Genomic DNA, 25,571 nt, shown 5'->3' with positions numbered 1-25,571 from the left:
TGTGCATATACCCGATCCCATGTATGTCGGTAGGACGAATTTCCACACAGCTGGTATTCCTCACCAACTGACACAGCCTTTTTTAAGTCAGTCGCGAAAAGTGAGCGGAGTACCAAGTCCTCGAGCCCAACCTTCGCTCCCGGTGTCGGGGCGTTCTCGCCTGACGGACAGGTTCGACAGCGCTCCCAGTCGGCGGCGAAGAGCGAGCCGGAAGGTTTAGGTGGGAGGGCCCGCAACAAGAGCAGGCAGAGCCAGCCGCCTGGCCGATCATAATTTCCGCGCCTTAATTCCCGGGGCTGTGTGTCGTTGCAGGGCGCCGCACCGCAGCTGACCATCTGCCAGGGCGGGCGCACCTCATAAATCTCTGACAGCGCAGCCGCGGCGGGAGGTCTACCTAGCAGGGGCAGCAGCGGCCGAGAAGAAAGCGCTCGACACGAATGCAGCGGCGACTCACACGTGCATTGTGGTGTGCTCCGGACTGGAGTAGTACGCATCGCTCTAAAGACACGCTCGTGAGCATTAATTTCTTGTAATATGGATCCAACACTTATGTTAAATTTTAGAATGATGACATGTACGTTTCTAGCTGCTCTTATTTAACTTTTGAAATTTCAGAATTTTCTATCATTTTCAAGCATATGATCTGATGTTGTATTATGTCCAAGAAATACGTTAAAACAATGTTTCGTAATTGACGTCATATCTGAGGAACCGCGATCTCGTTATAATAAATAAACAAACACTGTCCGTCAAACCACTGTTGACAAATTGCGCTTTGCGGCCGCAAAATGAAGGTGACCGTAGGGCAGACTGAAACAGGCAGACGGTAGTAAAAAGTTTCCATCTAGGCTGTCTTTGTTCATTTATTATAAAAATAACTTTGTTGTGGGTCTGTGTTACTCTTGATGGTAACATAGGTGTTGATTATTATGAGCTGTTACTCACATGCAGGCTGAAGTTAGGTCAATTTGGAGCAGAGATAACAACGTCGTCGTCAACAACAAAATTCCACAGTCGTTAATAAACACCAGCGACTACATTGGTATTAAGAGCGACAGTCCTACAACGACGTCATTTTAACATATTTCTGTGACATAATGTAACAGCAAATCTTATATTAAAAAATGGCACAAGTGCCAAAATTTCAATAGTAAAATAAAACAGCTAAAAGTGAATATGACGTAATTTAAAAGTCTTTCATGAATGCAGTCATATGAACATTTTAATTATGACTTGATTTTCGAGGGACTCAGATATATTAAACCGGCTTATATTTTTAGCGTATTGATATTTCCGTAGTAAAACTCGTCAAATAATTCAATGCGTGTACATGAATCAGTAACTACTGTACGAATATTTCGTTAATAGTCGTGGCGTGTCTGCAACGTTTTTTCGTCACGACACACATTTACTTCCAGTCAGTTCAAACATCGCCAATGGTAAGTTTTTCTCAGTTCTTTCCCTTCGAATGCTACACTAACCTCTTACCTATGCGTCGGTCCTCAAACTGTATACCTTACCTGAATCACGCTACGTTCCATATACGCTGCAGCAATTCCATCACACTGCAACTTTCTGTTCGCCCCTTATATTACAATGTTCCCGTCAAAGAAGGGAGTCTTTTTGTCATAGTACTAAACACTGAACGTTACATCTAGTCCACGTAATCGTTTTTGCTTTAACAGCGGGTGACAAGGCACAGAGTTTGCCTACGGAGACTCCCCCCTTTGGTTGTACGTGTAGTTGAAAGAAGCGAAAAAACAAGAACAATTAACGTGAAATGAGTCTGGTTTACAATTTCTTCTAAATCAGACGTGGAATACGGCTAGAAATCTTAAAGAAAGCAGAGCAAAACTCTGGTTTTAAATCACATAGGAAGCAGATGTGTTTTTTTTTGCGATGTTTGTTAATACACGTAATATATGCTAAACACAGAATTAATAAAAACCCATAAATAAATGGGTGAGTTCTAATTTCTCTTGATGTAGTGCAGGGTTTAGAGTGGGGTTCAGACTGCTGGTTGTACGAGCGTGGTCTTTTATTTTCCACCGTTTATTGTAACGTGGAAATGTATAACAAATTAAGCAGAAATACCTTCCAGATATGAAATTTTAAAGAAACAATATTCTGCCCAGGTTTTCCCAGGAATTCTTCTTACTAAAAACAGACACAGAAAAGTAATAATATTAATAATAATAATAATAATAATAATAACTGATTCTAAACACATCGAAACATTCTAAAAAATTCGCCCATATATCAGTAGTGGACACCAAGCAAGAAACTTTCTCCCGAAAACTCGTAAAATAAGCTGCACTCGTCTCTTCTCCTCTCTCTCTCTCTCTCTGTTTTTCTCTCTCTCTCTCTCTCCCGTTCCTGAACAATATAGAATAATCAATACACAAGTGGAGTTACGAGTGCCACATTTTTCCCTAGTTCTCAAAGCTGTTCATGTTACAGTTAGCTTAAAATACTGTGCTCAATACATCAAGTTTCCCGTTTCAGGTCGATAAATACCTTACTGATGAAAGGAAATATAAATGGTACCAAAATAGAAAATTGTGCACGAGAGCGACAACATGTGAAACAAAGTAGTGCAAGTTAACCGTCGTAGAAAACGATCGCTCCGTTCCCTCTTGAAATCAGTTTTTCATCAGACTATCTTCTACATGCCTAAACCTTAAGACTGGAAGTTGGTGGCCATTGACAACGGTGGTCTTACAAAATGGTGAAGTTAACAACAAAATCAGCATGACTCTTGATGAAATTAATCGATTACTGATAGCAAATGTAACAGCAACTCTGGCGTTCTTTTTCATATCGATAGAGGCTGAAGTGGCAGACGAAAGGAGACTACCTAACATCCGCATAATGTGGAAGGACAAATTCTGCAATCCTCATGATATAATCGAAATACAATTAGCAATAAGCACAAATTACAGAAGAGATTCTAGCGAATATTTGACATGATTGATTGTGTATGAGATCAAACATTCTGGAAACGTGGTACGCGGTAAATTTCTCTTTTTAGATGAGAAAGCAGTACAAAATTTAAAAAAATCATTTCGGTAACACACTAGCTACAGCTTCGTTTCTGTTCGATAACATCCAACATGAGGTCTTTTCCTGGCAGAATCACCCTGTCGTTGGCTACACCAGAACGCTGCATTGAGGTTCACGACAAACACCGCAGTCAGGGCACCGAATAAGTGCATCCTACAAAACGTGTCCTTCCTCATTGTCTTGACATTAGCTAACCTCAACTCGTCTACAACTTCAGCTTCTGTCGTGTAGAACAGCGTGCCACAATTACCGTTAAGTGCAGGTGAAGCTGTGTGCTGGTAGCAGTAATCCACGAATTTCGTCACGCAGTGCTGCAGGGTTTGCTGCTAGCTTTGTCATTTTTTAAGACTGCTCGTTGTCAACACTTCGACCAGCTTCCAATCCTCGCTGGAGCACGCATTCCCTAATAAGACGTTGCCGAAGTGTGTGCCACTTGCGATCGCGTGTTGGCGTTGGAAGTCGAAACCTGGCGTTTTTGTTTGAACCGCTTTATACAAGACAAAGGTGATACGCTCAGTGAGCCCTTTTATCAAACCAACTCCGCAGTTCATCTTTCGAGGATTTTTCTGTTGACCCACAATCCACACTCGTTTGTTGTGCCACTGAATATTAGTTTAAATGAACTCACAGTTCTCTTATCGTCTCGTGTTAACTTACACGCATTCGTCATTTGCAGTTGAATTGTACCCCAAAACAGACTCTTCCCCTGTATTGCACTTTGTTAACAGAACGAAAGGCACTGTGGTTAACACAATGGATTAGCATTGTGCTGCAGAGCAGGTTAGCCCCCCAGGTATACACTGAGACGAGAAAAGTCGTGGGATAGCGATATGCATGTATAAAGATGGCGGTAGTGTCGCACACACAAACCATGAAAGGCCACTGCTGTGACGGAGCTCTCTTTTGTACCCAGGTAATGCAAGTGAAAAGGTTTACGACGTGATTATGTCCGCACGACTTTGAATGCGGAATGGTAGTTGAAACTAGACGCGTGGGACATTCCATTTCGGACATCGATAATTCAATATTCTGATGTCCACAGCGTCAAGAGTGTGCCGAGAACAGCAAATTTCAGGCACCACCTAACGCCACGGAGAACGCAGTTGCTGACGACTGTCACTTAACGACCGACAGCAGCGGCATTTGCGTAGAGTAGTCAGTGCTAACAAACAAGCAACAATACGTCAAATAACCGCAGAAATCAATGTGGGACGTACGACGAACGTATGCGTTACGACAGTGCAGCGAAATATGGCGTTATTGGGCTATGGCAGCAGACGACCGAAGCGAGTGCCTTTGTTAACAGCATAACGTCTCCTGCAGCGCCTCTCTTGGGCTCGTGACCATATTGGTTGGACCGTAGACGACTGGTAAACCATAGCCTCCTCAATTGAAATCCAGTTTCAGTCGAGAAGAGCTGATGGTATGGTTCGAGGGTGGTAAAGACCTCACGAAGCCATGGAGCCAAGTCGTCAACAAGAGATTGTACAAACTGCTGGTGGCTCCATAATGGTGTGGACTGTGTCACCAGACCACCGCTGTTCGCGATTGGTTTGAGGAAGATTTCGAACATTTCGAGCGAATTATTTGGCCACCCAGGTCGCCGGACAAGAATACCATCGAACATTTATGAGACTTAATCGAGAGGTCTGTTCGTGAACAAAACAATGCATCGTCAACACAACCCTCCCCCCCCCCCCTCCTCCTTTCGCAATTATGGACGGATATAGAGACAGCATAGCTGGCTGGTAGAATTTTACGCAGAGCATGATTTAATAGTCGCCATAACTTGGTTTAAGAATCATAAAAGAAGGTCGTATATGTGGAACAGACTTGGAGATACCGGAAGGCTTCTAATTGATTGTATGTATAATGGTTAGATAAGATGTGGACTCTGACCACAGTTTATTGGTTATGAATTGTAGATTCAAGCTGAAAAAAAACTGGAAAAGGAGAGAAAATTAAAGAGATGGAACCTGGATAAAATGAAAGAACCAGAGGTTATTGTGACTTTCAGAGGGAGCATTGGGGAACGACTAATAAGAAAAAGGGAAAGAAATGCAATAGAAGACAAATGAGTAGCTTTATTAGATGAAATAGTGAAGTGAGCAGGGCATCAAATACGTTAAAAGACAAGACCTAGTAGAAATCCTTGGATGATAAAAGAGATACCGAATTGATTGATGAAAGGGTAAAATTTGCAAACGTAACAAATGAATCAGGCGAAAGGGAATACAAATATTTAAAAATATGAAATTGACAGGAAGTGCAAAATGGATAAGCAGGAATGGCTACAGGACAAATGTAAGGATTTAGAAACATATTTCACTAGGGGAAAGATAGATTCTACTTACAGGAAAATTAAAGAGGCCTTTGGGGGAAAGAGAATATCAAGAGGAAAAAGAATATCAAGAGCTCAGACAGTAAACCAGTCGCAAACAAAGAAGGGAAAGCAGAGAGGCAGAAGGAGTGCAGGAAGGTCTATACAAGGGAGATGAACTTGAAAGGTATGTAATAGAAAGGGGAGTGAACGTAGATGAAACTCAGATGGGAGATATGATACATACTGCAAGAAGAATTTGACACTGATATGAATGATCTAACTCAATACAAGGCCGCGGGGGCAGACGATATTCCGTCAGAACTACTGATAGCCTCGAAAGAGCCAGCCATGACAAAACTCTTCCGTCTGGTGCGCAAGACGTACGAGACAGGCGAAATACCCTCAAACTTTAAGAAGAATGAAGTAACTCCAATTCTAAGCCAACCAGTTGCTGACAGGTGTGAAAATTAGTGAACTATCAGTTTAAAAAGTTATTGTTGCAAACTACTAACACAATTCTCTGCAGAAAAGTGGAAAAACTGGTAGCAGCCGACCCTGGTGAAGATCAGTTTGGATTCCGGAGAAATATAGAAACATGCGAAGCAATACTGACCCTACGGCTTATCTTAGAAGACAAGTTACGGAAAGGCAAAACTGCATTTACAGCATTTGCAGACTTAGAGGAAGCTTCAGACAATGTGACTGGACTACTCTCTTTGACATTCTGAAGGTAACAGAGGAGGTAAAATAGAGAGAGCGAAGGGCTATTTACAATTTGTACGGAAACCAGATGGCAGTTATAAGAGTCGAGGGGCACGAAAGGCAGGTAATGATTGAAAAGGGAATGAGACAGAGTTCTAAACTCTCCCCGATTTTATTCAATAAGTACATTGAACAGGAAGTAAAGGAAACCAATGGAAAATTTGGAGTATGAATTAAAGTTCAGGGAGAAGAATTAAAAACTTTGAGGTTTGCCGATGACATTGTAATTCTGCCACAGACGCAACGGACTAGGAAGAGCAGTTGAACGGAATGGACAGTGTCTTGAAAGGAGGATACAAGATGAACATCAACAAAAGCAAAACAAGGATTATGGAATGTAGTCAGATTAAATCAGGTGTGGCGAAAGTAAAGAGGATATAAAATGTAGACTGGCAATGGCAAGGGAATCATTTCTGAAGAAGAGGAATTTGCTAACATCGAGTATAGATTTAATGTCAGGAAGTCCCTTCTGTATTTGTATAGAGTGTAGCGATATAAGGAAGTGGAAGATTGACGATTAAAAGTTTAGATAAAAAGAGAATAGAAGCTTTCGAACTGTGGTGGTAGAGGAGAATGCTGAAGGTTAGATGGGCCGATGACGTAACTAATGAGGAAGTACTGAACAGAATTGGGGAGACAAGAAATTTGTGGCACATCTAGATTAAAAGAAGGGTCGGTTGGTAGGACACATTCTGACACATCAAGGGATCAGCAATTTAGTATTGGAGAGAAATGTGTGAGGTAAAAATCGTTGAGGGAGACCAAGAGATGAGTATAGTAAGTAGATTCAGAAAGATGTAGGCTGCACCAGTTATTCGGAGGTGAAGAGGCTGGCACTGGATAGAGTAGCATGGAGAGCTGGAGCGAATCATTCTTCGGACTGAAGACCACTACAACAACAGCTAAACATATTTCTGCACGGGACTTGTTAAGTGCTGCTGCATTGCTGCGGGCGACAAGATATCAAAAGGTACGCCATGACTTTTGGTACCCCAGTGTTAATCTTCCCTTGTTTCCCATAAAGTTCTTATTACAACTGACAAAGTGATTCCTTAGAAAAGAACAAAAGACAATTCCCTTCACTTTTTCATCAATTTCGAGCTTGAGGTCTGGCAATAGGGACCTGTTTGCCGACGTGTTGTTAAACGTCTTTCTTCTCGTTTTTTTTTCCCTGCCAGTTGTGTCATTTAGACTTAAAACATAGGGAGAGAGAAAGGGAGAGTTCACTATTGTTGAAGAGAGAATTCCACCCTCTTACGTAAATTGGAGGAAGAGCTCCACTTTTCCAGACGCTGAACCACAGCAATGAGCAGCGCCGGCTGGCTCAGCGAGCAGCGTCATCACGAGCTGAGTACCATCGTTAGCGTAGAGATTTCACTTCGGCTCTCGTTTGCTTTACGACCGGGAAAGCTAGAGATTTTCTCGAGGAAACAATTTCAATAAATAATAAAAAGAACCGGCGTATTTCTTTCTTAGGATGCGCAGCCCATGCTTCGCAAAGCTCATTCCGGAGATGACTGACGGCAGCAGCAATAAGCAGCTGCAGCACAACAAAGCCGCGAGAGTTGCCGCCGACTGCTGGATGGCGAGGGGGGGGGGGGGGGGGGGGGAGGAGGGGGGAGCCGCTGCCGACGCAGCTGTATCAGCAGCGTGAGATCACACGGGCGCCCACTCTCTGCTGCGACACGGCAGCAGCTAAACGCAGAAACTTACGTCACTCAGGAACGTCCTTCTCTGGCGTTCGATAAAACACCCCCCCCCCTCTCCATTATTATATTTTTCTTCATACTTTAGACTTGCGTCAGCGTGTGTGTGTGTGTGTGGGGGGGGGGGGGGGGTACGTGCGCGTCTCAGCTGTTACTTTACGTTGTGTTCTCATCTTAATTGTCCATGTGGTGCATTAATTCGTGAGCGGTAAAGATTAATCTGGACGGATGCGAGCTTAATGTGGCGGAAAATTGGTAGCAATGCACGGCCCGCTTGCCAGGGGGCGCACTGTACTCCAGTCATTACAGCGCGAGCCATATGCTGTGCTGCGTATCATGCATCTGTGGCTCGACTGGATTCGCTCGAGCTTTTGCTTTCCCCAGCTTCCATCTCCTTCCATTTCTCTCTTCTCTCGTCCTGTTCACCGTCCTCTATTCCAATGAAACATTCTGTTTGTGTTTAAGGCAGTTACATTATGGTTAAGTAATAACAATCGAAACGCACGAAAAGAATTTAGGATTATCCAAAGAGAAGTCTCTTTTTTAATGTAGTGTAACTACATCACATTATTCAAACCGTGGTTACATACATAGTCACCAAGAGAATGTTACTGTGTGGATGGTGATACTAAATTTTCTATTATGTAGCTTTTCTTGTCAGTTTCATAAAGTGACCGAGTGACTCTCTCTTGGATTCCATGTGGAATAGTGAATTGGCGGTAGTTTGTGACGTCACACTGGTAGTGAATAAGGCATAGAGGCAGACACGTGAAACAGGATACAAAGAGAATTAAAGGAATTTATGGAGATTTGATGCCTATGGGTAGAGATACCCAGCGAAAGCAGAGCTCACTTGTTACAAAATACGTCAACGTGAGTTAGGGACAGGTGCCCCCGCCAGTACAACGATCGCTCCTCTGTTTACCTTAGTGCATGTTATGAAGAAGGCACCAGCCACGCCTAATGCTCTGTTGTTGGATCTTTCAAAAGTGAGCTGCCCGTGGTGTCTACACTAACGGGGAAAATTACAAGATATACTGAAACCTGTACAAGTTTTAGTCACTTTTAACAACGAGACGCCTCCAATGTTGTTGAAATCTTAATGCGACGAAAATCGTTCACTTGCTTGTGTTTTATTACTAGTTATCACTGAGCTCTAGCTAAAAGACACCTCCACAGATTCAATGAAATTAGGAATTAGATTTTTTGAATCTTTTTAGAAAGAGAATCTAATGCTCTGAGCAAAAAGCCGTAACGTAAATCCATTGGGTATCCTTAGTTCAGGGTTTTAAAGAGAGAAAATAATACTGACACCTGAGAAGTATGTGTTTTGGTCATAGTGCAGAAGATCAGAAAAATACGCTCACAATTTCAAGGCGATGAGCAACAATCGTCCGTCCAGAAGGTTCAAACTGATCCGTAAAAATAAGTGAAAATATTAATGTCGCCACTGAAATTTGAAATGGTAACGCATTCGATCAATAACAGCAGTCGTTTCATATAAGTTAAGGCATAATTACATATTTGCTTACATAATCTTTCGGGGTATCCCAACAAATACAGCGAACTTGGAATCGCTGAAGCCATAGCGTTTCTCCTCTTACTCGCTGAACCAGCGTCGTTCGATTGCGTAGTTCAGCGCACGTTACGGAATCCATAGAATTTAAGTGGTTTTGGGCACGTGGCATGATTTGAAATCGCTTTATAACACCTATAAGGACTGTACATCAATCCAATAGGAAGATATTTATCATAAACTGTACGACATAATGAAGTATTTGCAAAGGGGCACTCGTTGCCAACCTACACAACAAAGCCGCAAAGTATGCGTGTTCCTGGGCTCATTCCTTAGCAGTCTACATCTACATTTATACTCCGCAAGCCACCCAACGGTGTGTGGCGGAGGGCACTTTACGTGCCATCGTCATTACCTCCCTTTCCTGTTCCAGTCGCGTATGGTTCGCGGGAAGAACGACTGCCGGAAAGCCTCCGTGCGCGCTCGAATCTCTCTAATTTTACATTCGTGATCTCCTCTGGAGGTATGAGTAGGGGGAAGCATCCAGAAACGCACCCTCTCGAAACCTGGATAGCAAGCTACACCGCGATGCAGAGCGCCTCTCTTGCAGAGTCTGCCACTTGAGTTTATTAAACATCTCCGTAACGCTATCACGTTTACCAAATAACCCTGTGACGAAACGGGCCGCTCTTCTTTGGATCTTCTCTGTGTCCTCCGTCAACCCGACCTGGTACGGATCCCACACTGATGAGCAATACTCAAGTATAGGTCGAACGAGTGTTTTGTAAGCCACCTCCTTTGTAATGGACTACATTTTCTAAGGACTCTCCCAATGAATCTGAACCTGGTACACGCCTTACCAACAATTAATTTTATATGATGATTCCACTTCAAATCGTTCTACACGCGTACTCCCAGATATTTTACAGAAGTAACTGCTACCAGTGTTTGTTCCGCTATCATATAATCATACAATAAAGGATCCTTCTTTCTATGTATTCGCAATACATTACATTTGTAATGCAATATGCGACTGCAGTTAATTACCGGAGTGGCGCTGTTTCAAGGCACGAAACAAAATATAGATTTACGAGACTGTAGGAGTTTTTCCTTAAGACTTTGTCAGAGCAGTATCCTGCGTTAAAACGAAGTGTTTAAGCTTTAAATAACGTGCTGAATGTGACACGCATTTCAAGCCTAATGTGGTTTGCCCCTTCACGAAACTATCTTTGCATTCTGCTACACATGGGTAACAAAATAGGACAACTGCATGAAACTTCTGACACGAGAGCGAGCAATCATATAAAAATTTTCTTTGTCATCAGTTGGCTTATAGCTGCCAGATTTGGTAAATTGACCTAAATAATAAAACTGAATTATACACGTTGAGCACCGATTTAATAAAAAAAATTCTTTCTTAACAAAATTAGGGCAAACTTGCAAACTGTATCTGCTCGAAATAATCTCTTTCCCATTTTTAATAAAGAGTACTGGAAAACAGTTGGTCTAGAAACTTCCAGAGACCAGTCATGATGTTGAAAGGATGCTCTAGCTTCCTTCAGAACACAAAAACCCAGCCCCATTCAGTTCAGCGCACACTTTTTCTTTGAAAATAGAAACTCAGATGAGGATACTGATTTCACTCCACTAGTGCAGTAAAGTTTCTTATAATTGACATAACGGGCTGTTTCAGTTTATGGGAGCTTGTTACACTCCGCAGACCGCTGTTAAGTTGTATAATTACCGGAAGCCTTAAGTACACCGCACAGCGAGGAAAAAACCACACAGTGGAGTGTTCCATGGAGCTTTGAATAAACACAAAAGAGTGCAACACCTGGGATGGAAGCAGTTAACTGACATCACCTTTTTCTGGAGATATTCGCTGTGTGGCTTGCCAATGCTATTTGCTTCAAGCCTAGGCGTAAAACTTCGTTCTCCTTTCTGGGGTTTCACGTAAATATTATTTATCGTAACAATACTAAACAACGGGGAATAATAAAAAGGACTCTGTGATCTTTCTTAATACTTTCAAAAGCAGAATCCAGTAAACGGAAAAGAACTATTAATATTATTATTATAAGTTGTATAAGTTGTTACGAGTCAACTTAGTACTTTAATACTGTTACTGATTTCTTCGGAAGTCAAATATCACTACAATAAATCTCTTTCGCATAGTTACACTCTTATCATTTCACTTGAGCCGTCACTTAGGAAAAACAAACACGTATTCACGGATATTGTAATTTTTAGCTGCTAGTGTTGAATTTGTTTTTGTCGTTTTTATGAAATGATGGCTATTACAGTGATACTGTTTAATAGGTTTATCAATCTACATCTCAAGATTGACTTAGTATTATGTACTATACTAAGACTCCTACCATATCAGTATCATCTGCGCCTGAATATCGTCATCATCATGTTTCGGGTGCATTAGGCCTGTTACGGCTGCATATAATGATTAGTCAAGTCCTTCTATCTGGTTGTGTGCCTCACTATTTCCTCGTTCTTTCGGTTTGGATTGTGTACCATTTGTGGTAGTTTGTCATCATCCTATTGATGGGACCTTCCCTGTATGTTTTCGTTTAGAAAAGTTAATCTTTACTGTACGACACACAAAAGTTTACACGATTCACAGACAGATGGCTGTCTTGACTCATTCCCTTAGGTTACGTCGAGGACTGTGGCATTAGGAAGTCCATAGGGCACATCCTGGAAAATCAGACTTGTGCTAGAGGATAAACGCTTGGGAGAAGAAATAATCCTAATTCTGCCCCTATTCTGCATTATGCTTTCGATCATGTCTTGTGTATCCTGGTACATATCTGAGAAATCACATTTCCTCGCCCTAGATTCTTCTTATGCCCTTTTTTTGTTGTTATCCATGTTTCACTTCCATACATTACGACCGCGAAGAACAATGTTCTGTAAAATTTCAGAACTGTCTCTTTACTTACCATCGTTTCTAATCCTTCGTCCAATAGTACCCTTCATTAAGTGAAATATCTTTAATGTTAAAAATCTGTTTCGTCTTCATGTGATGTATTGCATCCCATGTGTTATACATTTGTTACTTCCTCTATTAGTTTGTAATTTATTACAATTTTGGATCTAATTTTACTTTTCCCATAAAATTCCATCACCTTTGATTTGTTATCAGACATCCGCAAATAGTATGAAGTGCATATTCTTTATAGTTGTTATGCTGCTCTTTGTAGACTATCCTGACTGTTAGCAACAATTACATGGTCATTTCATATAATATTAATCAGTATGTATGTTACTGTACAGGTAAGATAGTTGGTAAGTCCTAGAATTAACTGGTGAAACCTAAGATTTACCATCGCGGTGTGGTAGAAGTCCGAAATTTCTGATTACTTGCATATATTTCGAACTTCTATCAAGAGACATTCGTAAATCTTAGGATTTACCAATGCAAACAGGTAAAAGCTGGACCTAAGACTCCCGCCTCCGTCGTGCAGTTTCACACAAGTGTCATTGTTGCCAATTTTGTGTTCAGATAAGTTTCTTTGTTGGCAGTCATGAGTTCTCAGTCCGCGCACCGCTGCGTGGCTTCAGAAAGGGTCGAGCATCGCGCGTACGGTCGTCTTTCCGACTCGTCTTATTGGCGTTTCTTCTGCAGCTTCGCATCAGAATGAGTGATGGTATGCGTAACAGGTTTTATGAACTTCTAAGTGAATCAGCGAATAATAAGAAGAACAACAATTTTTATGTAACTGGTGAGCAATATAATATTCTGTTAAGTGAAGTGAAAAATGCAAAAATCGTTTCCAATAAAAACTCTGTTCACTTCAGACGTTTGAAGCGATATGATGTTCTCAACATCAGAGGTGAAGAGAAACACCTGTGTCTGCTGGAAAAGAAGAAATTCGTTATTACGTTCGTTTTGACGAACTGTTTAACGTACTACATGAGACCCACGTTGCCATATTCCATGGCGGCCGAACACGGATGATTGTGGAACTGAGTTGGAGGTACAAGAATGTGACTGTTGAATCAATCGTTACCTATTTGAGATTATCTGAACCATGTCAGCAAAAGCAAAAAACATTGCAAAGGGTTGTTGTAGTGAAACCTATCATACATAGTGAAATGAATTCACGATGCGAGATTGACTAAATCGACATGCAGGCAAACCCAGACAATAAGTAGAAGTTCATACTTGTATACCAAGATCAATTTACAAAATTTGTCATCCTCCGCGCACCAACTTCGAAAAGGGCTGATGAAGTAGCACATTTTTACCACATTCCGTGCCCCAAGTATCCTTCATTCTGATAATGGTAGAGAGTTTTGTAACCGAGTCATTCAAAGTTTATGTGGGTTGTGGAGTGATACAAAGATACTCCACGTGAAGCCGAGGCACGGTCTCAGGGATCAGTCGAACTGCAAATCAAGATATCGAAAATACGTTACCACCTTGGATAGAAACAAATGAAACTTCAAAATGGTCTGAAGGACTGTGATTTGGGAAAGCAATGAAAACTAGGGCTTATCATGAAGGGATCAGATGTTCACCATACGGAGCCATGTTTGGGGTTCCTATGAAAATGGGCATTGCGACCTCAGTTGCTCCACTGAAGAAGACTTGGGAACGATGTTAAACACCACTTCCACCGACTCACAGGAAATTGAAAATGACGGCCAAGAAATTGATGCCAGTGAATGAGGTACTGGAATAGAAGAAACGGAGGTGGAAAGTGCGTCTGCAACAGGTGAGGAGCCACGTGAGACACGGGAGTTGACGACAGAGACACTGGCACCAGCTGACGGTTGTCATGACACGCTGACAGCTTCAACAGTGTTAATAAAGTGAAACGGATCCGAGGAGCTGCCAAAGAAGGCCTTCAGTTGCAGACAAAGAAAATGAAAGCAGCCTCATGTAACGAAACTCCAAAACCTTCTGTTGGACAGAATGTCAGAACCAAAGTACCTGATGTAGGCAGAGCAAAACCTGATGCAAAAACTGTAATAGCAATGGTAATAAATATTCAGGATAACGAATGTTTTCAACTTGGCACCAAAGCTCGTAAACTGAAGTCATTCCACACTAGGAACCAATTTACATTGTGCAAGGAAAATTTATCAAAGACGAAGAAACAGCAAGAGAAGAAATTAGTCTACAGGAAGTGGCTGCCAAACAATCTTTTGCTGTAGGACAAGGGTTCAAAAAGAGCAATTCCTTAAATAAGTGTCCAACTAAAAAATGCTTGTGTAAATCGTCTTCTATATTATGTAATTCGAAAGGCCACAACAGACGGCCTTGTTGTAACGAAAATTAACGTTCACAAGGTAACATTTTTGACAATATTTTTCACTAATATGGAATATTGCTCATTATGAACACATTGTAATGCTAGAATGTTTAAAATACATAAATTTACGATGAATACAAACTATTTCACTGATTGCTAAGCTGATTTTTTTTAATGAATACAGTTTTACCAGTTGATATGTGTATACCCTAAGATTTACCAACATCTCTCGGTAAAAGTTCGAAATCTACGGATGTAATAAGAAATTTCGGACTTTTACCGCACCGTAATGGTAAGTCTTGGGTTTCACCAGTTAATTCTAAGATTTACAAATCATCTTACTCTTACAGTAACATATACACTGAATTATTAAGGTTAAATGAACATCAACTAATAAATATACTGGAAAAAACTGTAACTGTAGAAACCATCCGAATTTTAAACGCAAAGTAGATTATCCTCAGTGTCCTCCATCTATTTGTGACGCAGATCCGACTGACTGAGAAGGACGAGACTACATATGAAATTATTACGACACGCATATACTAACTCCTACTGTCGGAACCACAGGAATTCGAGAATCGTGGCCTCATCCTCACAGTGAACAACCGGCTTCTTCTGTGTGGTCTCAAACTGGGCCACACGGAATGCAAAGAGAAGGCAGCAGTCACACCTGCGACCGCAACGCCACCATTAGCAGCCGAGTGCGGCCGCAGTGGCAGGAAGGAGCACCAGCCACTGGACTGGGGCAGCAGGTGTGCAAACAAACATCTTGTGAGTGCACCGGGCCGGGCCGTCTGTCAGCTGCGCCACGCTCCTCACGCAAACCCGGCGAGCTGAGGCAGCGGCCAGCGCGCTGGCCTCTTACTAACAAAGACCGTCCGGCCACTGTAGGTTCCGTAAATCACTTCAGGTAACAGCCGACATTATCCTGATTTGCTGCATCTCTGCCGTTAACAGGATCACCTGTTTTATCTAAATTAAGTGCCTCATTTCCAATTACAAGGGAAGCATATAACAAGAGGGGCCACAGGCGATTTATCCATACATATTAAAAAAATGGATGGACGTTCGAAATCTGCTTCTAAATCATTGGATCGATTTCAGCCAAACTTGATACACATATCACTTACTGTCTGCAATAGCTGTGAGCGTCACAGGCGAGGGGGTGGGAGTGACAAAAGAGTGTAGCCCACGAAACGCCAATATCCATATTTTGGGAATGGCAGCATTTAGTGTTTTGCAACAGACTTTACCCTTCATTTCAAAATGATGAAAGAGAAATAAGTTTATAGATTCTACGTTTTCGCTGTTCATGGAGTAAAACTGCTCCATGCATACGACGTTTTAATTTATTACTTCTTTCCCGCTGAGTGTATTCGCAACGAATTAATCAGACAATATTCACGTATACCACTGATTGTACCAGCGAAATTATATCGTTGTACGACACATAGTTGACGATATATGACGTCATAACGACTGAGACGCATGAAAAACCACCACGTCATGCGTGACGTTTTAACATATTACTTTTTTGCCACTGACTCTACTCACAACAGAGTTAGCGAACAGTAGCCACGTGTACCGCTGGATGTAACCTACCTGCAAAATTACGTCATTGTACGATACTAAGTTCAGGAGATGCAACATCGTAAACAGTGACCTACATGAAGATGAGTCTACAGGGCGAAATTCGCTACAGATGTGTACAAATACGTGTGAAATATGTTAAATATATGTGAAATATATTTGACGTGTGCATTCACGGGCAAAACCACGGGAAAAATGCACATACTAAATCCCGGGAACGATTCCAATAAAATTTCCTACGCATATTAGTTACGAACCGGAAAGAAATACTGTGGTGGTAAGAACCACCAGACTCATTTTGGGGTGGGAATGATAACGCGGAGAGTGAGCAGGGGAGAGCAAGAGATGAACGGAGAGAGGGGAGAGGGGGAGATGGAATTGGATGGGGGAGGAGCAGATGGACAGAGAGTGTGGGGTGGAGAAAGTCGAGAGAGAGAGAGAGGAGCAAGGAGGAGGTGAACCAATGGAAGTTCGGAGTAAATACACACCCACGAAATGCTGGGCACTAGCTAGTGCTGGTATAAAATTCAGTCAGCCCCTTTTTGAATCTGATACAATTTATTGTGCCATTAAGTAGTTTTCGGTTCACTGCAGGCTCTTTCTCAAATGAAGGTTTTACAAGAAAGCTGTTTTCTGGACCATGTGTACCTAGGCCAGCGTCTAGCTAGCTAGTTTTTAGCTCCACATGTTCCAGAAAACATATGTCCTGTAACATTTTCATCTGATAACGAGCGTGCAGTGGCTCTAAACTAGTTAGCGGTACAACAAATCGAATCAAATTGAAAACCTGACTTGGTGCATTTTGCACCTACTTAAACCGACAATTTAAATCACAGTTGTATTTCGTCATCCACTAAGCATAAAAGAATTTTGCCAATCTTTCGCGTAGTTGTAGCACATACTTCGATGTAATAAAGCTTGCTCTAAAACAGTGCTCTTTCTAGCGGTTTCGAGCTCCAGAAATTTTTGACCCTGTTGAATATCATACGGGATGGCCAGTCGCTGCGCCCCAGCAATAACGCAGCAGGCAGGGGTGTCATACTGAAAATCCACCCGCACTGCGTCCCAGCCATGTAATGTTGTATCTTTTCATAATCTTCCACCAAAATCGTGTGTCGCTATAACGAATCACGTATCCGCGGAAATAAAATCGTGATGCAATTAACTTTCATTTATCGGTACATACATAGGTGTACTGCAATGAAGTCATAACAGGCTATATACCTACTTTGAATAACTCTCTTTCTCTCTCTCTCTCTCTCTCTCCCCGCCCAAACAGGCCATGAAGCCCCACCCACCGGTACCGACCGGCCGCCGTGTCATCCTCACCCACAGGCGCCACTGGATGCGGATACGGAGAGGCAGCACGCCGCTCTCCCGGTCGCATGCCAGTTAACCAGACCGGAGCCGCTACTTCTCAGTCGAGTAGCTCCTCAGTTTGCCTCACAAGGGCTGAGTGCACCCCAACTGCCAACAGCGCTCGGCAGACCGGATGGTCACCCACCCAAGTGCTAGACCAGCCCGACAGCGCTTAACTTCGGTGATCTGACGGGAACCGGTGTTACCACTGCGGCTAGGACGTTGGCCTGCTTTGAATAACGTACACTGTAATTGCTGTACGTGGATAAACGTATTGATAAATAAACTGTTTCATCGTGATTCCTTATTATAACGCCGTTATTTATACCAAGTCATGAATGTTCTACAATGATTATCATTATCATTATTATAATTATTGTTCGTTTCCGAAGAAACACGATCTGCTGTATCGATATAAGCTTGTGGTGGAAGATTAGAAAAAATTAAAGAACTGACGGTGCCGGAACGTGGCACCACTGCTTCCAGTCTGCTGCCTTAGCCGGTTGCGCTACGGCTACTGCTGGGCGGCTAGCTTTCTCGTATGGTATTCAGCAGGATCGTAAAACTTTGTTTCTCGATTTCTCTACTACTTTTGAAAAGCGCATCGTACTAGCGTAGCTTTTTTACATCTAAAGTTATCCCTATCAAATAAAAAAAAAAACAATTCAGTTATTTATGAGACGCAGAGCGACACATTGGTTCATTCAAGATCTTAACTTCAATATCTCTTTGGTTTTTGAATTTCCTGTCATTACTCCAGCTTTTTTTGTATCCTACCCTCTTAATAATTTAGTGTTTTCTAAAGTAAATTGCTTTAGAGACTATTACATCAATTTCTCGATCTCCAGAAATTTGTTATTTATTTTTATTTTATTGTTTCTCTGTTACTTCAATTTATGACATTTCTGTCTTTATTCCAGAAAAAAAAGGACATGTGGTGGAGGGTGGAGGCTCACATTGTTACAAAAGAGCGAAGTGACGCAGTGGCAGGTCTTTCGGCTCGGATTAGGAGGCTATCAAGATTTACGTTTTAATTGTTTTCCCTAAATCGCCGAAATGGCAATCCTTCCTCAATCTGAGCTTGTGCTGATCTCACCGTCGAATGAAGTTTAATATCCAACGTCCTACTAGACGGTACTGTAAAAAATATACGACGTAGTGAGAGCAGCATCTGTAGAGGCGTGACTGGATCGTGCGAAACTTTGTGATCCAGTTTTCTCAGTTTCCATGTAGCTCTCATATTTTTTCGATGAATTGTCTTTCTTTAATTCGTATTCTTTTTTTCTTCGCAATTTCGTTCTGCAACTGCACTTGGCACCTGTCAGTCTTTTTCTGTACGAGTTTCTTTCACGAAAGACTGTTTACTTACGTATATGACAGTTCAAGCGCTTTTTGAGACAGTGTAATGAGCTGGACACCCTCATTTTTTTTGTTTTCTCTACTCGGTATTCGAAACTGAACGATTTGTAAAACGGACTACCGAGTGTGACCTTGTACTAACAGAGTAGCTATCGCGTATGGTGGTGCTTCACGTAAATAAAATGGTATCGAGAAAGACTGAATTCATTTGATTGAGGAACAATGTGTGCGCCGTATGTTCCATGTGTGATAGCTTCTTAGTGAAATACACCACGTCCCAGAACCTGAAATGAAATTCATTTTCGTTATTTGCATAACAATCAGGTACAACAGTTCAATGATTTACCCAGTCACCTCTAGACGTGTGTTAATGACGAAGCAAGCATCTACTAGACTTCAGCGTAGTTAATATAGATTATCTGTAAGTTTTTTTGCGATAACCTATAATTTAATAGTTACGTCTTAAAATGTCATTTATTATTATTAGTACTATTGTATTAGCATCAAGTGTGACAGGACAGTGCTGGATCACGCGAAGATTTATGATTCAGTTTTCTCAGTTTGCACGCAGCTCTCATTTTTGTCGAATTCTGTTTCTGTAGTTCTTATTCATTTTTTCTTCGCAGTTTCGTTCTCCGACTGCACTTGGCATCTCACAGTTTCTTCTGTATTAGTTTCTTTCTAAAACGTCTGAGAAATTTATACATTTTTTGTATGTTTATGGCCAGAATTTATGTTTCAAATAATGACATAACCAAGCAGTGCATTATGCAGTCCTAACACTCTACCGGCTGAGCTATTCTGGCTCAAACTCGACGATCATGGTATAGCTGCAGGGTGAGCGAGTGACTGACATACCGTAATTAGTGGCCTATGGCTCCTATGGCGACTTCACCAACTTACAGATCTAGTCAAAATATTACCATTTCATATCAGCAGGCAGTCTAGACATGAGCGTATTAATCAAATAATACGCTCGCAGTACTAGAACTACGCTAATGAGACAACATGCCACCCGCCTGCGTAGGCTAAGTTGCTTATGCACGACAGCTGTTAACCGGTTCGGACGCCGAGTTGGAGACATTTTTTATCGCCAGTATCCCAGCAAGGACAGGAGGGGTAGGGGCGGAAGCATTCAGCTAATCACACTTTGCGTCACAGTTCCAAGTTAAATTTGAAATAGCTACGCAGTTTCTAATGTGCTGCTAGAAAGTGACGCTATTAATGATCCGCGTCTGTGTCCTCAATGGCGATCGCTACGGTGCTATGAAAGAGTGTAGGTTGTATCTCATCACGCAGTTTCCCTCCGCCTCCGTTCTCCCATCAACGACAACACAAACTTGATAATACTCTTACACACTTTCATCACAATCACCGATGCTAATATGAGTTAAATGCACTGAAACTAATTGAAAAGAATGGACTGACGGGAATGAAATCAGTAACATCAGTATGGACCTACAGTGTAATGAATATGTCTGTAATCACCGGATAAGCCACGCGGCCCTCCACTACCTCCTTTCCACAGCGGTGCTGTTTCCGCACACGCGAAGGCAGAACGTGTAACAGTAATTGCTGGAAATCATAGTCGAAAAAATCAGACAATGAAATCTTCAGCCGGCCGGAGTGGCCGTGCGGTTCTAGGAGCTACAGTCTGGAACCGCGTGACTGCTACGGTCGCAGGTTCGAATCCTGCCTCGGGCATGGATGTGTGTGATGTCCTTAGGTTAGTTAAGTTAAAATAGTTCTAAGTTCTAGGGGACTGATGACCTCAGAAGTTAAGTCCCATAGTGCTGAGAGCCGTTTGAACCACTTTACAGCACGCTGTACAATCAACAACAGTAACATTTTGCACAACATTCTCCGGCACCAAGCATGAAGCTATGTTTGGTATGCGGAAAATTTTGAGTATTGTGCAATTACGTTCTGGAGGACAGTTGAGCAGGAATCAGAAATGCTGCTGTCGTCCTTAGTGGAGTTAGAGATGTAAAACAAAGGTACTACCTTTTTGACTTATTTAGCAGCTTCAACGATATTTAAATCAAAACATGACATACTCGCGCTTTTTTACTTCTTAGTATTAGTACCCATGTCATGCAATATAGTACATTGTGTGAAGTAAAGTAAAGTGACACATGATGTCTTGTCGTATAACACTGCACAGACCTTCATATCAACCAACATGGCATTTGTCATGTCGTGCAATATGACACAACGTGTCATTAAATTTAAGGATGGACGCATTCCCACTCTGGGAAACTTTCTGTTGTAGATGCATCCCCACTCTCGGATGCTTCCTATTGTAGGTGCATCCCACACTCCAGAAGCACATAAATTTGTGTATTCGTTCTTGGCTGAGCGGCTGGTCCCCGCAGAGGTTCGAGTCCTCCTTCGGGCATGGGTGTGTGTGTTTGTCCTTAGGATAGTTTAGGTTAAGTAGTGTGTAAGCTTGGGGACTGATGACCTTAGCAGTTAAGTCCCATCAGATTTCACACGCATTTGAAAATTTGAACATTCAGTCTTGTTAACAGACGAGGCAACGATTGGAAGAGATGGCATATCATATTTCCGCAGCCAAAACATATGGGCTGATTGCAGCCCTTATTCTACTGTATATTCTAGACATCGGCCTCAGTTTAAAATTAATGTGTGGGCTGGAATTGCAGGTGACTGCCTGGTAGGGCCATACGTTCTCCCATCTCGCCTTGCAGGTGATGTCTTCAGAGACTTTATTCAGAACCCCCTCCAGAACCTGCTAGATGTGCCCATGCAAAGAAGAAAGTCAACAACAAAATAATTCACAGCTGGAGTCCCAATATTCACCTTTATGGAAGCAAAAATCACTAAACTAAGTGAAGTTAGTCGGGGCTTATAGGCAGGCGAATGGATGGTAGAAGGCCGAAGGAAGTTCCTTGATAGTTTACGGTGATAGTCTGCACTGGTCTCCTAGAATCTTCACGAGTCTCATGGAGCCTCGATGAGATGAATATTGGGACTCCAGCTGTGAATTATTTTGTTGTTGACTTTCTTCTTTGCATGGGCACATCTAGCAGGTCCTGGAGGGGGTTCTGAATAAAGTCTCTGAAGACATCACCTGCAAGGCGAGATGGGAGAACGTATGGCCCTACCAGGCAGTCACCTGCAATTCCAGCCCACACATTAATTTTAAACTGAGGCCGATGTCTAGAATATACAGTAGAATAAGGGCTGCAATCAGCCCATATGTTTTGGCTGCGGAAATTTGATATGCCATCTCTTCCAATCGCTTGATGGAGCTCCAGCACATTTCAGTCTCAGGGTTGGAATTGCATTGGATGATACCTGCTATGACAGATGGATTGGTAGAGGAGGATCAGTTCCATGGTCTGCACGTTTCCTCCACATCAGCCTTTTGGGTTACTGTCCCTGTGGGGCAACTTAAACGATTGAGCTACGCAGCTGACCACCCAGATACAGAAACTCACCATCGATGTGTCATGGAAGCCTGCGTTCCCATTGGAAACCGGCAGGGAGTATTTGAAAGGGTGTCCGTGCTTCGACAATTGCATGCGTGTTTAGAAACAAGAGGAGGACATTTCGAGTGTTTATTATGAGTTTGTGTGTTGGTGAAGTACAGTCGCCTAAGTCGTAAATTTTAGTTACTAACTCGATAATGAAGGATGTTCGGACATTTGTTTGTCTGTTTTCTCTTGTTTCGGTGTAAGGAAACTGTCTCAAAAGTTTGTACAGTATTTTCGAAACACCCTGTGTACGGCGACGCCGCTGAGAAAGGTAGCTCGTCGTTGCCTCCCAGTCTCGGAGCAGGACCACGTTTCCAGAAGTAAGAGTGAGTGTCTTTTTCTCGCGCCTGCGGTGTAAAGCGACGTAATTTCAGCGCGTGTAGCAGCGGCTGACCTTTGGCGCGCCGGCACGCAGCTGCCGCCCCCCCAAATCACACCCCGAGGAGTCCGCCGGCGAGACGCGGTGATTAGCTGCCATAAATCGGCAGCGGGTCCACCGTCCTGGAAATCCGAGTGCGCACAGCCGCGATCGCGAATTAATGCGTTCCGTTAGCGCGCGCCAGGTTTCTGCCAATTAGCGGCCGTTACTGCCGCTCGTGATGCACGGCGGGAGCGCGCTGTCGCGGGCCCTCGTAGGCCTCACACATTCTGCCCCACATCCTGCTATTACTGCCGCGCCGGGCGTTACTGCAGCACACGACTCTGTCCAGTCGCGGAAGTCAGACGCGGTGGTACGCTGGACCTTCGCTTGCAGAATTACGACAACAGCACTGCAGTTCTCTTTCACTTCAATCTGTCTCCGTCAATAGTCATTTCACACTCACTGGTGGCTAAAAGGCCTCTGGCGGAACCTTTAGCAAATGACAGAAAGATCCGCGAAATCGGTCAATGACTATATTTACTTATTTATTTACTTTCGACAGGCGCGGAAACAGATAACGAAAAAAATATTTAACATAGGTTAAGATCTCCTGAGTGATTAGTAAGCGTCAGTGTCCTCTTAAAACTTCTTCTTTAATACTCAACAGATGGAAAGGACTTCCACGAGACTGCTGGAGACTAGAGACTCCTGGAGGCTAGTGCAGATTCCGAGAGAATATCGAAGGCTCCAGAAGTCTAGTAAATACTTCAGGACATTCGTGAACACTCCACGAGACTCACGAATACTCCAGGAGACTCGTGAAGACTCCAGGAGTTTTCTGACAACTCTAGGAGACTCGTGAAAACTTCATGAGACTCATCGAGGCTCAATGAGACTCGTGAAGATTCTAGGAGACCAGTGCAGACTATCACCGTAAACTATCAAGGAACTTCCTTCGGCCTTCTACCATCCATTCGCCTGCCTATAAGCCCCGACTAACTTCACTTAGTTTAGTGATTTTTGCTTCCATAAAGATGAATATTGGGACTCCAGCTGTGAATTATTTTGTTGTTGACTTCTAAGGTTACCTGCACACTGATTTTCCGCTCAATCAATTTCGAAGCCTTTTACGGCTTCTCCTTTACGAACTTTGTCAGAGTTATCGAAGTCGTATGCACTCACAATTCTATCCTATTGCGATAACACAGCATCCTCCTATGTGTATACCATTTCGTTCACTGTGTCGAAGTGACTGACGGTGAAGTCGTAAAAGACTTAGAAATCGTTTTCAAATAAAGTAAATAACAAACACAGTTGAGTGGAAAATTAGTATGAAAATACGTTTTGTGGCTCGTAACAGATCATTTGCCTTGCGGTTATAAATTCGTCTGCTACTCCAATCTGTTCACTTACCAATATTTTTGTTTTTCACCGTAGCCGACATTTTTCTCTCGAAAGAATCAGCAGATGCACTGATACGTAAAATAATTCTGATTTATTGTTCAGTCTCAGTTACATATTTTTAATCACGTTACATGTTTCGATCACTCTCGATGACCTCCAGATTTGAAACGAAGTAGAACTAAACACGTAGCGCCTAATATTATGCAAAAAGTAGAGAAAAGCGTTGTGTATAAATCTAGAATTTACGTAAGTAACTGAGTCAGCAACCCGTCTTGTGTATTCAGAACCTCATCTCGGAGTACTGTGTTTTGCAGTCGCCTCCTTTTCCTCTCCACTTTTCCCTACCTCCACCAGACACCAGTTTAAAATACTGACTGTAATTTCAAAGCACACTGCTGTGATACGAAGTCCTGAATAGACAAGACAGGTTGTTGACGCAGCTTCATAGATAATTTCTACGTTTATCTACAATTCTTTTTGTTCTTATTTTAAAATATTAGACGGTCCGTATTTAGTTTTACTTTGTTTTGGATCTGAAGATAATCGAGAGTGATCGAAACTTATCATGTAATTAAAAATGTGCAACTGAGGTTAAACAATGAATGAGAATTACTTTAACTTTTTTTGTCTTGTTTTCCCGTATTTCCGTATGAATTCACAACTTGAATCTCCACAGTTCAGTTTTCGAAAGGCTTTAGCATTTAAAGTTCATATGTCACTGCCGTAAGTCAAAACTGGTAATTTATTTTTGAACTTCTTTTAATTTTAAAAACACACCTGGCTATTTTTGCTCCTCTATATATTTTTTGCTTTCTGCACGTCCAGTTGTTGTCTTCAACTCCGCTGAATACGAGGCCCCGTGAACTGGTCCAGCTATTAATTTATTTCCATTTGGTCCATGCTGGGTGTGGGGGACGCTCGATCCTGCCTCCTCTGCTGCCACCTCTGACATCCCTCCTTTCTTCTGTTTTGACTGCTTTTAAGCGGTGTGCCTCTTTTCCCTCCTCTTCCGTTTCAGGAATAGTACTCTGATGGCTAGTGGGTGCTGCCCTACTTTTTAACGCTCTGCCTGTGATGGATCTGCGGCGGGATGACTGTAAAATTGACGTCACTTTCGCACTTAACTGTTTCTCTCATCTTGTTTTATTATTGACGGTCCAGCCAATATCCATTACATCTTTAGCCTTTCCCCTTTTAATTTTCTGGATGTCTTGAATAGAAGGCATTCTTGGTTCTATAGCTGTCCTCGCCCTTAATCGAGCTGGCGGGGTTGGATGCCGGAGGAGTTTCTCTCGTCATGAGTGAGCCCTGAGAGACCACTCGTCTGCTCTAATCTATGTACCGATCCAATT

At 42.4% G+C, this 25,571-nt stretch overlaps 1 protein-coding gene and 1 pseudogene across 1 annotated transcript in view; both read right to left on the bottom strand.

Annotated features, from left to right (window-relative positions):
* LOC126456684 (uncharacterized) overlaps positions 1 to 25,571 on the bottom strand; it is an 856,126-nt gene that overhangs the window by 602,946 nt on the left and 227,609 nt on the right. The gene's annotated exons all lie outside the window — the stretch shown is intronic.
* Positions 17,705 to 17,822, bottom strand: LOC126458887 (5S ribosomal RNA; annotated as a pseudogene).

This window comes from Schistocerca serialis, chromosome 2 (assembly GCF_023864345.2).
Source record: "Schistocerca serialis cubense isolate TAMUIC-IGC-003099 chromosome 2, iqSchSeri2.2, whole genome shotgun sequence".
Taxonomy (NCBI): domain Eukaryota; kingdom Metazoa; phylum Arthropoda; class Insecta; order Orthoptera; family Acrididae; genus Schistocerca; species Schistocerca serialis.
The sequence above is the reverse complement of the archived record's forward strand: the minus strand, read 5'-3'. Positions and strand labels throughout refer to the sequence as shown.